Source organism: Loxodonta africana, chromosome 3 (assembly GCF_030014295.1).
Source record: "Loxodonta africana isolate mLoxAfr1 chromosome 3, mLoxAfr1.hap2, whole genome shotgun sequence".
Lineage (NCBI taxonomy): Eukaryota > Metazoa > Chordata > Mammalia > Proboscidea > Elephantidae > Loxodonta > Loxodonta africana.
Window position 1 is genome coordinate 134,739,221 of NC_087344.1, and position 15,024 is coordinate 134,754,244.

At 42.2% G+C, this 15,024-nt stretch overlaps 1 protein-coding gene across 1 annotated transcript in view; it reads right to left on the reverse strand.

The window, feature by feature from the left end:
* LOC104846015 (guanylate-binding protein 4-like) overlaps positions 1–4,624 on the reverse strand; it is a 51,124-nt gene extending 46,500 nt beyond the window's left edge. The window contains exon 1 of the mRNA XM_064282210.1: positions 951–4,624. The gene's annotated coding sequence lies outside the window, so the exon portion shown is untranslated. The remainder of the gene's footprint in view (positions 1–950) is intronic.
* Positions 4,625–15,024: the final 10,400 nt, after the last annotated feature.

The window sequence follows — 15,024 nt, forward strand, 5'->3', positions numbered from 1 at the left end:
GGATCTCAGACCACTAAAAAAACCAAACCAAACCCATTGCCATCAAGTCTATTCTGACTCATAGTGGCCCTACAGGACAGAGTAGCACTGCCCCATAGGGTTTCCAAGGAGTGCCTGGCAGGTTGAAATTGCTGACCTTTTGGTTAGCAGCCATAGCACTTAACCACTATGCCACCAGGGTTTCTGTCAGATCACTAGCATAGGAGTATTCCAAGGGTGTGGCTACTTCATAGAAAAGCCTGAACATCAGCTATTGATGAAATTGGCCTTCCTCTCTCAATAGTCTTGTTTTAATATAACATTGGAAAAAGAGAAGAGAAAAAAGGTAGATGATACATTAGAAATACAACTGTCTATGTAGAATAGAGTCACTCAAACTTTTTTTTTTTTCCACATGATGCAGTAAGAAATATATAATTCTTTGTGACCCAGCATATGTTAAAAAAATTCGGGGCTCATTACACGTAATAGATCCTAGTATTGTCCTTTCTGATTCTTTAAATAAAACCTGTAATTAGTCACAACATTGATTTCACAACCTACTAGTGGTTCAGAATTGCACTTTGAAAAACTTGCTTTTTACCAAAATTTTTTATTAAACAAAACCCCAAAAAAGAGCTTTTAGGACTTACTCAACTAAAGAGATGAGTTGATTCCAACTCAGCACAACCCTATGGGACAGAGTAGAACTGCTCCACAGGGTTTCCAAGGAGTGGCTGGTGGATTCAGACTGCCAACCCTTTTGATTAGCAGTCTGAACTCTTAACCACTTTGCTACCAGGGCTCCAAAGAGACTATAACAGTAACAAACAAACAAACAAACAAAAAAAAAACCTAAATGTTTAGGGAACATATTACATATTTACATTTCCCATTCTCTACAATGGCATAAAAGAAAATCTATAGGTGCAAGCAGTTTATAACCTGAAGGTTGGAGGTTCCAAACTTACCCAGTTGCTCCACAGGAGAAAGACCTGACCATTTGCTTCTGAAAAGATTACAGCCGAGAAAACTCTGTTCGGCAGTTCTACTCTGTCACATGGTGTCACTCGGAGTTGAAATCCACTCAACAGCATCTAAAAACAAAAATACAATGGCATAAAGTACTTAGAAAACAAACAAAAACAGATTAGTGGTTTCTAAAAAAAAAAATGATCATAGAACTACCACATGACCCATCAGTCCCAGTTCTAGGTATATACCCAGAAGTGAAAGCAGAAACTTGCACACCAATGTTCATTGCAGCACTTTCACAACAGCCAAAATGTTGAAACAACTGAAATGTCTGTCAACATGAATGGACAGATAAAATGGAATATTACTCAGCCATAAAGAGAAATGAAGTCATGATGCATGCCACAACATGGATGAACCTTGAAAACATTACGATGAGTAAAATAAGTCAGTTGCAAAAGGACCAATACCATATGATCTCACTTAAAGTAAGGAAATATGTGTTGTTGTTGTTAGGTGCTGTCCGGTCAGTTCCTAATCATAGTGACCCTACGTACAACATAATGAAACACTGCCTGCTCCCGTGCTATCCTCACAATCATTGCTCTGATAAAGCCCATTACTGTGGCCACTGTGTCAGTCCATCTCACTGAGGGTCTTAATTTTCTTCGCTGACCCTCTACTTTACAAAGCATGATATTTTTCTCCAGGGACTGGTCCCTCCTGATAACATGCCCAAAGTACATGAGATGAAGTTTTGCCGTCCTCACTTCTAAGAACCATTCTGGCAGTACTTATTCCAAGACAGATTTGTTCGTTCTGGCGGTCCATGGAATATTCAATATTCTTCACCAACACCATAATTCAAAGGCATCAATTCTTCGGACTTCCTTATTCATTGTCCAGCTTTCACATGCACATGAAGCAATTGAAAATACCATGGCCTAGTCAAGCACTCTTTAGTCCTCAAAGTGATTTCTTTGCTTTTTAAGGCTTTAAAGACATCTTCTGCAGCAGATAAATCCTTGGATTGCTTGACTGCTGCTTCCATGGACACCGATTGTGGAAATAAATAAAATGAAATTCCTGACAACTTCAATCTTTTCTCTGTTTATCACGATGTTGCTTATTGGTCCAATTGTGAGAATTTTCGTTTTCTTTATGTTCAGGTATAATCTATACTAAAGGCTGTACTCTTTGATCTTCATTAGTAAGTGCTTCAAGTCCTCTTTACTTTCAGCAAGCAAGGCTGTGTCATCTGCATATGGCATGTTGCTAACGAGTTTTCCTCTAATCCTGATGCCTCATTCTTCTTCATGTAGTCCAGCTCCTCCGTTTATTTACTCAGCATACAGGTTGAATATGTATGGTGAAAGGATACAACCCTGATGCACACCTTTCCTGATTTTAAACCACATAATATCCCCTTGTTCTATTCGCGTGACTGCCCCTTGGTCTAGGTACAGAATTCACATGAGCACAACTACATGTTCTGGAATTCCCATTCTTTGCAATATTATCCATAACTTCTTATGATCCACACAGCCAAATGCCTTTTTGTAGTCAATAAAACACAGGTAAACATCTTTCTGCTATTCTCTGCTTTCAGCCAAGATCCTCTGATATCAGCAATGGCATTCTTCATTCCACTGACAGACTGACAGATGAGTGGTAAGGAAGTATATAATGGAAACCAAAAATTATTAGTTACCAGGAGTGGAAGGGAGCGGGAAATGGGGAGTTTTTGCTTAGGAGACATTGAGTTTACGTTAATGGTGATGGAATAATTTGGAAAAGGATAGTGAGAGTGGTTGCAAAATCTGAAAAATGTAATCAATGTCAATAATATATATGTAGAAATTATGGGATTGGCATATGTTTAGTTGTGTATATTATCACCACAGTTTAAAAAAAAATCTTTTTCCTTAAAAACACATTTGAAATGAATCAGGTTACAGAGGCCACCTAAAAACAGTAAGTTAGTAGTTTTTCACTTGAAAATTCTGGTAGTTTATCTATTGAACATATTCCTAGAAATTCCCCTAAGATACAACCTGATATGGAAGTCACTTTAGAGAATATTGGCTTCCATGGGGTAAAAATGGATTGGTTCAAGATTAAAGCTTCACTCTTTATCTGCTAATTCACATTTTTCTCTTTCTGATGATTCCTTTTTTTCCCTGATCTCTTTAGAAGAATGTTTGCAAGCCCTTTCTGTAAAACCTTTTTCCTTTCCCTACCAAGATGACCCAATAGCCTCTGGTGCTCATCGGCTTTATCCAGATTGGAGCCTTTCTTCTCCCTTTCCCCGAACTCTGAGATGCAGATGAAAAGGTCAGAGGCCTGGGTTCTGGTCCCAGTTTCTCATTTGCAGGTCATCCAGGTTTAGCTGGTCCTTAGTCTCTTGCCACACCTGTCTCCTCATCTGCAAAAGGTAGAACTATACTTGGATGGTCCCTGCTCCTTTACGCATTTTGGGACTCTTCCCTTGGCACCACCCCACCTATTCACAAGGAATAGGACATGAACTTAGGAGGGAGATTTTCCCGAATATATTCTCTCCTATAATCAGCTGTTTCTGAAAGTGCATGCTTGAGGCTACCCACATCTTCTCCTGGGAGGTGTGAGAGGTCTTCATTTTCCTCCAGAAGAGTACAATAGAGAGTAAACTGACAGCTGAGGAGGGATCTAACCAACCCATATGCAGCATCTTTGAAGAGGGCTATCACCAGCACCAGGGGATGGGATCTAAGTATATTTCAGAGCACATTTCCTCTAACCTGCTGTCGTCACTAACTCCTTCCACACTGGAGCTCATCCACTTAACTGCACTCAGTGTGCACCTGGCCTCCATCACCACTTCTCACTCTAGCCTCACTTAGCAGGGGCTGATAGAAGATTCTCATTTGGATTTCTTCCTTTCTCTTTCAGGTGACAATGAATGCTGGAACTATGAAAAGATCTTGTCTAATTTCAACAGTGCATAGTCACAAACTTCAGCTAAGTTCCCAAATTGATGACCAAAACTAACACAACAAAACAAGTGAAAGTCCAAACCTGAAAGCAAGGTGAAAACTGGATGTCACAGCCAGTTAGGATTTTTACTCCAAACAGCTAGTTTCAAGGCAGAAACCACAAACCCTCAGCCTCCTAATGCGATAACTGCCCGAAGGGCACCGATGACTACATTCACAGATAACTTGAGAGAACCAGATCCTTTTCCCTCCCCAGTCCCAGCCTGTGGATGGCAGGAGTTAGCAGCAGCTGGAAGAAAATCTCGGGGACTTGGGAATAATAATATCACTGCGGACTATTCATCGGCTTTTTGGCACATGTCCATTTCCTTTGAAACTTGAGGGTATTAAAATCTCTGAAAATAAACTTTTCTTATACATGCTCTGTTGCCTAAAATTTTCTTCGTAGACATCAAAATTATAAGCTTTCTTTTCCAAGCTAATCTAAGAAATTCCATCATTAATACATCCACTACATTTATACCTCAGAGTGATAACAACTCAGTTTAGATGCACCACTTCCTTCCAAAGTTAAATGTTACTAAGCACCTGGTTTTACTTGGAAAAACAATATTGGGTCTCACACCCAGGAACAGAGCTAACACCATCTGTCCTTGTGGTGAGGTGCCTGTAATCAGGGCAGCAGACTCACACGTGTCTAAGCCTGGGTTCTCAAAGCAACAGCGATAGACTGTTCACCAAAGAAGGATCCTGAGAGCTTGCTGTTCACACGTGATGAAGAAAAACCTTCCTGTACAGTTCCAGGAGATATTCCATCCTAGAGGTCTCTGTTGAGGTCTCCCAGATGAAACCGGGAGGTTGCAAATAATTTTACTCTCCTGTTTTGTTGTCATTTGTTTGTTTTTCCCTGGAAATACATTTCTCATAACCATTGACTTGTCTTTTGAAATCACGTATAAAAGCAGAACATCTTATTCAGAAACTTTGAAACATGTAAAGTAGCCTCAAACTTACCAGACTTCCAGTCCACAATAGGCTGATTCAAGGAAGAAGAACAAAGTAGACGTTTCTCCCAAATGCTGGGTGGCAGGAAGGGATCCCTTCAGATGAGTTTGTACAGCAGATTAGTGATCTTTCTTTATTGTAGCAGTGAGTGGTAGTGGGGACAGTCACATCGTCCAGCAAGAAGGAGACCCATAGGGAGTCAATTTTAGTCCAGGATTCTGCCAGCTCTTCACAGCCTGCCATATTTTACAATCATCCTGTCCCCACCCCCAGCAACTACGGGAAAATTTTGAAACCTACAGAAAAAATTGAAAGAATTATACAATGATCACCTCACACTGTTCTACTAAGTTCAGCAATTGATATTCATTTGCTCTGTCTCTACACATGCCCACACAAACATATATATTTCTTTAGTAAATTCAGACAAAAAAAAAAAAACTTCTAAACACTTCAGCATTTATATCCTGAGATTTAAGAACATTATTCTATATCACCATAATACAATTCAGTTATCAAACTTAAGAATATCAATATTAATACCTAACATAGTGTTCAGATACAAATTTCCTGCATTGTTTTGTAGACAGATAGATAGATAGACCACGAAAGTGAGAGAGCTAGAGCCAGAGGGCCAGAGCGAGGGCAGGTGTGGTGCTGTTGTTGTTTCTCCAACCTCCAATGAAGGCTCCTAAATGGCACTTGATTATTATATCTCTTCATTCCTAATTATATGGAACTGTCTCCCTACTCCCTTCCTACTCCTTTGTTGTGGTTTTTGAAGAGGACAGACCCATTTTCATGCCCTACATTCTGATCAAGCTGAACTCTTTGGGCAATAACACCGCATAAGTAATGCTGTGTGCTTTGTACAGCACCCTGTCAGGACCGAGAGAGGGATCAGTGTGTTCATCACTGTTACTGATTCTTAGTGTAAGGATGTGTCTGTCCTCTCCACTGGAAAGAGACATTTTTCACTTTGTAATTTTTAGATAGTTTGTGGGATGATACTTAGAGAGCGTGTAAATACACTGTGTCCACGTATGAATCCTTAAAAGTTTTAATGTTTGTTGATGATCCCTGCCTGCATCAATTGTTGTATTAGTGCTTGCAACATGGAGACTTCTTTGTCTATCTACAATTTTTAACCAAACATGTTGTGAGGTGCCATCAAGTGGATTTTGACTCATAGTGACCTCACTTGACAGGGTAGAACTGCCCCATGAGGTTTCCTAGGCTCTAATCTTTACAGGAGCAGATCACCAGGTCTTATTCCCTGTACAGGCCAGCTTCTTTCCTGGGCAAAAGTAACAGCCCTCTGAGCTAGAAAGCGACTTTGGAGGTCCCTCAAGTAGTTTTTGCAAAGAACTAGGGAAAAAGTAACAACTCATCAAGGCTAGGAAAAATACCTCTACAGCTGTTTTTTCCAAAGAACCAAGGCAAAAGCCCATATAAAGGAACTCATGGCACCACAGGTATAAAAAATTTGTTGTGCTGGCAAAGGTATTAAGAAAATGACTCATTGAGTTGCAAAAATAGATTGAAATGCAAATAAATTTATACAACTATTGAACTGAAATGAAAAACATTTAAACATACGCCTTCCACTTTTGGCAAACATGGACTAACCAAAACCAAACCCGTCGCTGTCGAGTAGATTATGACTGATTGCGAACCTATAGAACAGACTAGAAATGCCCCCATTGGGTTTTCAATGTTGTAATCTTTACCGAAGCCGATTTCCACATCTTTCTCCCTCTGCCAAATCTTTCTTCCGCAGAGCGCCTGGTGGGTTCAAACTTCGGACTTTGGATTAGCAGGCGAGTGCCCTTAACCATTGCGGCAACGGGGCTCCTGAACAAAAAAAGACGAATTTTATGAAACACCGGTTTTCAAAACACTGGAAATCAGGCAACAGGGGCGACCAACCCTTCAAAACCAGGAAACAAATAAGGTGAGCCCTAAGATTGCCCCAGCATAGTGTTTCTTCTGCAATTGCTCTTCCAGACTGTACCCTATAGAAATAACCTGCACAAGTCGCCAAAGATATGTGTACAAGAATGATGAAAGTGTTCAATAAATAATAGTACACATAAACACTGGGAAAAGCTCGTTTAATGATGATTTTATTCTTTCAAGCATTTTGGGATTCCCAGGCGTACTCCTAACTTGTTTTCAATGACTCTTCTGGAAGGATTTGAGAGGACAGGAGAGTAAGGGAGCGCACCTCTTCCCGGGGTGGCCTCGAACTACAAGCCTTTCGGTTGGTTAACTTCCGAATGCGGTAACCGGTTGCGCCACAGAGCCTTCAGAAACCATTGTTCCTCGTCTCAATAAACAGGGATTTCTTACTAACCCCGATGCCACGAGCTTTCTGCGGCACAACTGCGCAGGCTCCACAGACTCGAAAAACCAGGATTGGGGCGACAAATCGCATTGTTTTTCACATTTGAAACCTGTGCTTTGGAGGAGTCCGAAGCTAGAAAGGCCACCGAATGGCCTTCGCCCTCCCTACTCCTCTCCCGCTTCAGAAGCCAACGACCCCCAGAGACCCCCTAGTCTGCGACCCCCGTCCATCCCGGGCGGGGCCCACGACTAGCTGAGCCCCGTGGGCTTCGGGATGTCCCTTCGCCTCTTCTGCTCCGCCCGCCCGCGCCGCTGGGCGCCCCCGGCTCGACTTGGTTGGCGTCGGTGGGGCGGGAGCTGGGAAAATAAGGGGGCAAAGGGGAACAGTGAAGGGGAGCGAAGGAAAACAGGGAGGCGCGGGTGAGGACTAGACCTCCGGGGGACCCTGTGCGGGGACTCAGTTGGGATCCTGAGAGGAGAGAACGGTTTTTCTGAAGTAGCAGAATGGGGAGGCAGGCGAGGGAGGGAACCCAGAGGAGACTTGAAAGAGAGAAAAGCGAACTATCTGTAGCTATCCAACAGCAAAGCGAGGAAATATTGTGAATGTTTTCACTTCAAAAATATTCAAGGAAACTCATCATCTTTGTAAGTTTATGGTCTGCGGTGATCGGATAGTGAGTGGTTGGTACTCTTCGCGGTGGCCGCAGTAACCTCCGCAGTGTCAGGTGTCTGTCTTGGCACGAACTGACTCCTCCTGAGGTTTGCCTTTAGTTCTTGCACAGGCCGCACCCCTTATTTGAGGCCATAGAGCGGCAGGACTCAGAGCTGCGGTCAGAAGAAGCGAAAGAAACCCAATAGCGCACAAGCCTGGGGTCTGCTCATTTGGAAACTATAGACGTTCCCCACCAGTGAGGAGAAGGTGAAATGCTGCCTGTCACTGAGTTTAAAGAGATGTGGTCATAACCATTTTTCTGATTGAGATATTTCAGCTATCAGTATGACTTTTTTACATTAAAAAAGAATGAATTTTTGGTGAGTTGAAAATATCCAAGCTCCTTGCCATGCTCTACACAGTCTTATCCCCATCCTCCGTTCCCCCATATTTATGCCAACAGTTAACTCTTCAAATATAACTCCCATAGTGTGAAATGTAAAAACCTTAACTGGGCGGCTTACTAAAAGGGAACATGTAATCATCATCCAGATGAAGTTATAGGAAATTTCCATCATCCCAGCAAGGTCTGTAGAACACTTTTCCAATCATTCACCCCCCGCCCACGCTTAGTTATTAACTATTATGGTTTCTATCACAAGAGATTACTGTTGCTTGCTTTTGAATTTCACATTAATGAATGTATATCTTGTAGTACCCGGCTTTTTTTTTTTTTTTCCAGTCAAGCAGCGTCGTGTTTTTGGAATACATTCATCCACATTTTTGCCTGCCTGCTTCACTAGTTAATTTCTACATTAATGCAGGTTATTTTAAAGTGTGAATACACCAATATTGGTGCGCAATTGGGTTATTTCTACTGTTTGCTCGTGACCAAGACTGCTATAAATATTTTTGATGAGTCTTTTGTAGACGTGTGCACCCATTTCCCTTGAGGGCTTAGTTACCAGTGTTGCCTACAGGCAGCCTACATGGAATAGTGGTTAGGACTTTGCGTTATGGCCTCAGTAACTTCGGTTCAAATCCCAGTCACGATATGTAGTTGAGATTTCCTTTCACAGCCCAGTCTTTTAAAAGTTGTAATCCTGCTTTTGCTGGAGGCAGCTTCTCAGGAACGCAGTCAAAGAATTGGTGAATAATAGTTTCCACCAGCCATACGGAGAGACGCTTCAAGGCAAAATGAAATCCGCGGAAGCAGTAACCAAGACTGCAAGGACAGTCTCCTCCACATTCACGGGACCAGCGGAGAGGACCTTTCTAGTAGAGGATGACCCCGGAGCTCCAACCTTTCAGAGGCTGGAGATCTGAACGCTTTGGGGAGAGGAGCCAAGGACCCCGCGAGCAAGTATGCACGAGGCCCTGAATCCGATCTGAGTTTAAATCTCGGCGGGACCTTTATTCGCAAAGAATATGCTCTTTTACTCGGTCCACACAAAATTTCAGTATTTAAAGACAAAATAATGCTCCCAAATATATAGGACCTACTTTCCAATAACGTGTCGCCCTCTGCCCACCCCCTCCTCCATCATGGTTTAGGGGAGAAAAGGGTTTGGGACCGGGAAGACGGAGCTTGGGCTGCAGCGCCAAGGTCCCAGGAGCAAGTTTCCGGTCTCCTCCTGCTCCTGGCGGTTGTTTGCGGCACTCATCTCCTTCCTTCGCGCTCTTCCGGAGCCGGACTTCTCGAAACCGGGTTCTCAGAGTGACCAGGCCAGAAGGAATTTTCGGAAATATTAGGGTTTCAGAAATCTTGACTCCCACATACAGTGAGTCCGCCGGACCCTGCGCAAGCTCTGTCTTTGAGCCTCGAGTTTTTCAGTGGGAAAAGGTAAAGACTGCGTCCATGAATTTGTAAACTCAGGGATTACTTTCACACTGAGTAATTATGACTTCAGCTTCAAAGACAATGAAAATTATGTAGAAAGGGAGGAGCTGCAGTGCCTGACTAGCTCAGTCGGTAGAGCATGAGACCCTTTATCTCAGGGTCGTAGGTTCGAGCCCCACGTTGAGGGGAGCTTTTTATACTCCCTTTTCCATTGTTACAGAATCTTCTCTAGCCGCTTACCAAGAGAATAAACAAAAGAGAAGAAAAACCCATTGCCATCCAGTGAATTCTGACTTATAGCGACCCTATAGAACAGAGTAGAACTGCCCCATGGGCCTTCCAAGGACCGCTGGTGGATTTAAACTGCCAACGTTTTGATTAGCAACTGAGAGGTCTTAACCACTTTGCAACCCAAACTCCACCAACAGAATTAGGAGCTTCTACATTGCCAGTTGCTGCCAATGAGACTTCCTCTCACTTACCTTGGAATTGTTATTAGGAGGGACCACTCCCTGGTGACTGACATCATGCTTGGTAGAAGGTCTGTGAAAGAGAAGAGGAACCTCAATGAGATGGATTGACACAGTGGCTGCAACAATGGGCTCGAACATAGCAACAGTTGTTAGCACGGAGCAGGACACGGCAGCGTTTCATTATGTTGTACATAGGGTAGCCAAGAGTCAGAACGCACTTGAGGGCACCTAACAACAGCAACAATATATTTTTGACACATCAGAAAAGAGAGAGAAGAAATATATATTTGAGTGCATGTGGTGAAAATACACATAACAAAACCTACGCCTACTCAACGATTTCTACAAGTACAACCCGGTGACATTGATTACATTCTTCAAGCTGTGCAACCATTCTCACAAACCTTTTCCAAATCATTTTCTGGGAAATGATTTATCCTCACAAGTAAAAAGTGATTCTCCCAGAACAAGAGACCTTGGAGGCATGTAAAGAACTGCCATGAGGCTTGTGAAGAACTACCCTGAGACCATCACTCCACTTCCCTCCCTATCTTCTCTGGGAGACAGTCATGGGACAGTTTTTCATCGCGTTCCAGGTTCTGATGTGAGATATGAGGTTTTGTGGTCTGTTCACCTTCAGGCTATGGCTGCAAACTATGAAACTGCTTAGCTGCATTCCAGAATTGACTCATCAGCAACAGGTATCCTGCAACTGTTGCTGTATTCATCAGGCCCCTTTTGTTTCCATGTCTTCCTTTTTGGTGTAAGGAATTGGAACCCAGGCACCTTTGGCTACTCATCCTTTTGTTGTCTACATAAGTAACCAATTGTCTGAACCTAAATCATCCAGGCCTTGGCCCTGTTCTGTGTGATGGATCACTTTTGTGTGGCCATCCTAGACATGATCTTATAACTCCCACCCAAGTGATTGGGTGGGACTGTGTAATGGGGTAATTGTGGCCCAGCAAGGGGATTGGTTAGTTCCGCCATCTTACTAGACTGAAATGAGCCATCCCAGATGTGGAAAGGAGAGAATCCCACTACCACCAAGGCAGAACAGCCAGGAACCAGCATACCCTCTGGGCCCAGGATCCCTGCCCTGAGAAGCTCCTGGAAGCAGGAGTCTAATCTGTTACTTCCCTAATAAACCTCATAATCATGAGTATGGTCTACGAGTTCTGAGTGGCCATTGCAATGAATTACTGAAACCACTAGAGAAGTAGAGAGCACCATGGGAGGGATAGTTGCTGTCAGAATGGTAAAGATGCAGGGAGGAGGCATGTCTGACCTCTGCCTCATAGGGATCAACCTTGGGCTGCTAATCTTGATTCTCCTTCCACCTTGTGAAGTTAGAGGAGGTCAGACAACACACCCACACCATTCTTACACCTTGTCTGCTGTTTGTGTGCTTGACAAATTTGTTTTCTGCCATACAAATTCTTACAATTTTTTAAAATAATTTTTATTGTGCCTTAAGTGAAAGTTTACAGATCAAGTCAGTCTCTCACACAAAAACCCATATACACCTTGATACACACTCCCAATTACCCTCCCCCTAATGAGACAGCCCGCTCTCCCCCTCCACTCTCTCTTTTAGTGTCCATTTCGCCAGCTTCTAATCCCCTCTACCCTCTCATCTCCCTTCCAGGCACGAGATGCCAACATGGTATCAAGTGTCCACCTGATCCAAGAAGCTCACTCCTCACCAGCATCCCTCTCCAACCCATTGTCCAGTCCATTCCATGTCTGAAGAGTTGGCTTCGGGAATGGTTCCTGTCCTGGGCCAACAGAAGGTCTGGGGGCCATGACCACCATTGTCCTTCTAGTCTCAGTCAGACCATTAAGTCGGGTCTTATGGGAATTTGGGGTCTGCATCCCACTGCTCTCCTGCTCCCTCAGGGGTTCTCTGTTGTGTTCCCTGTCAGGGCAGTCATCAGTTCTAGCCGGGCACCATCTAGTTCTTCTGATCTCAGGATGATGTAGTCTCTGGTTCATGTGGCCCTTTCTGTCTCTTGGGCTCATAATCACCTTGTGTCCTTGGTGTTCTTCATTCTCCTTTGATCCAGGTGGGTTCAGACCAGTTGATGCATCTTAGATGGCTGCTTGCTAGTGTTTAAGACCCCAGACACCACTCTTAAAAGTGGGATGCAGAATGTTTTCTTAATAGATTTGATCATTGCAATTGACTTAGATGTCACCTGAAACCATGGTCCCCAGACCCCTGCCCCTGCTACGCTGGCCTTCGAAGCATTCCGTTTATTCAGGAAACTTCTTTGCTTTTGGTTTAGTTCAATTGTGCTGATGTCCCCTCTATTGTGTGCTGTCTTTCCCTTCACCTAAAGTAGTTCTTATCTACTAATTAGTGAATGCCCCTCCCCCACCCTCCCTCCCTCCCCCCTCTCCTAACCACAAAACAATGTTTTCTTCTCAGTTTAAACTATTTCTCAAGTTCTTATAATAGTGGTCTTATACAATATTTGTCCTTTTGCAACTGACTAATTTCACTCAGCATAATGCCTTCCAGGTTCCTCCATGTTATGAAATGTTCCACAGATTCCTCACTGTTCTTTATCGAGGTGTAGTATTCCATTGTGAGAATATACCATAATTTATTTACCCATTCATCCGTTGATGGACACCTTGGTTGCTTCCATCTTTTTGCTATTGTAAACAGTGCTACAGTAAACATGGGTGTGCATGTATCTGTTGGTGTAAAGGCTCTTATTTCTCCAGGATATATTCCAAGGAGTTGGATTGCTGGATCCTGTGGTAGTTCTATTTCTAGCTTTTTAAAAAAAAAAAAAATTTTTTTTTTTTTGAAGCGCCAAATTGATTTTCAAAGTGGTTGTACCATTTGACATTCCCACCAGCAGTGTAGAAGTGTTCCAATCTCTCCACAGGCTCTCCAACATTTATTCTTTTGTGTTTTTTGGATTAATGCCAGCCTCGTTGGGGTGAGATGAAATCTCATTGTAGTTTTGATCTGCATTTCTCTAATGGCTAATGATCATGAACGTTTCCTCATATATCTGTTAGCTACCTGAATGCCTTCTTTAGTGAAGTGTCTATTCATATCTTTTGCCCATTTTTTGATTGGGTTATTTGTCTTTTTGCAGTTGAGTTTTTGCAGTATCATGTAGATTTTAGAGATCAGGCACTGATCAGAAATGTCATAGCTAAAAACTTTTTCCCAGTCTGTAGGTAGTCTTTTTACTCTTTTGGTGAAGTCTTTGGATGAGCATAGGTGTTTGATTTTTAGGAGCTCCCAGTTATCTAGTTTCTCTTCTACCTTCTTTATACTATTTTGTATACTGTTTATGCCATGTATTAGGGCTCCTAACGTTGTCCCTATTTTTTCTTCCATGATCTTTATCATTTTAGACTTTATATTTAAATCTTTGATCCATTTTGAGTTAGTTTTTGTGCATGGAGTGGGTATGGCTCTTGTTTCACTTTTTTCAGATGGATATCCAGTTATGCCAGCACCATTTGTTAAAAAGACTGTCTTTTCCCCATTTAACTGTTTGGGGCCTTTGTCAAATATCAACTGCTCATATGTGGATGGATTTATGTCTGGATTCTCAATTCTGTTCCATTGGTCCATGTATCTGTTGTTGTACCAAGACCAGGCTGTTTTGACTACTGTGGTGGTATAATAGGTTCTAAAATCAGGTAAAATAAGGCCTCCCACTTTGTTCTTCTTTTTCAGTAATGCTTTATTTATCCGGGGCCTCTTTACCTTCCATATGAAGTTGGTGATTTGCTTCTCCATCTCATTAAAGAATGTCTTTGGGATTTGGATGGGAATTGCATTAAATGTATAGATTGCTTTTGGTAGAATAGACATTTTTATAATGTTAAGTCTTCCTATCCATGAGCAAGGTATGTTCTTCTACTTATGTAAGTCTCTTTTGGTTTCTTGCAGAAGTGTACTGTAGTTTTCTTTGTATGTCTTTTACGTCTCTGGTAAGATTTATTCCTAAGTATTTTATCTTCTTGGGGGCTACTGTAAATGGCATTGATTTGGTGATTTCCTCTTCGATGTTCTTTTTGTTGGTGTAGAGGAATCCAACTGATTTTTGTATGTTTATCTTGTATCCTGATACTCTGCTGAACTCTTCTATTAGTTTCAGTAGTTTTCTGGAGGATTCCTTAGGGTTTTCTGTGTATAAGATCATATCATCTGCAAGTAGAGATACTTTTACTTCTTCCTCGCCAAACTGGATGCCCTTTATTTCTTTATCTACCCTAATTACTCTGGCTAGGACTTCCAGGACGATGTTGAATAAGAGTGGTGATAAAGGGCATCCTTCTCTGGTTCCTGATCTCAGTGGGAATGTTTTCAGGCTCTCTCCATTTAGGGTGATGTTGGCTGTTGGCTTTGTATAAATGCCCTTTATTACGTTGAGAAATTTTCCTTCTATTCCTGTTTTGCTGAGAGCTTTTATCATGAATGAGTGTTGAACTTTGTCAAATGCCTTTTCTGCATCAATTGATAAAATCATGTGATTCTTGTCTTTTGTTTTATTTATGTGGTGGATTCCATTAATTGTTTTTCTAATGTTGAACCATCCCTGCATACCCGGTATGAATCCCGCTTGGTCATGGTGAATTATTTTTTTGATATGTTGTTGAATTCTATTGGCTAGAATTTTGTTGAGGATTTTTGCATCTACATTCATGAGGGATATAGGTCCATAATTTTCTTTTCTTGTGGTGTCTTTACCTGGTTTTGGTATCAGGGATATGGTAGCTTCATAGAATGAGTTTGGGAGTATT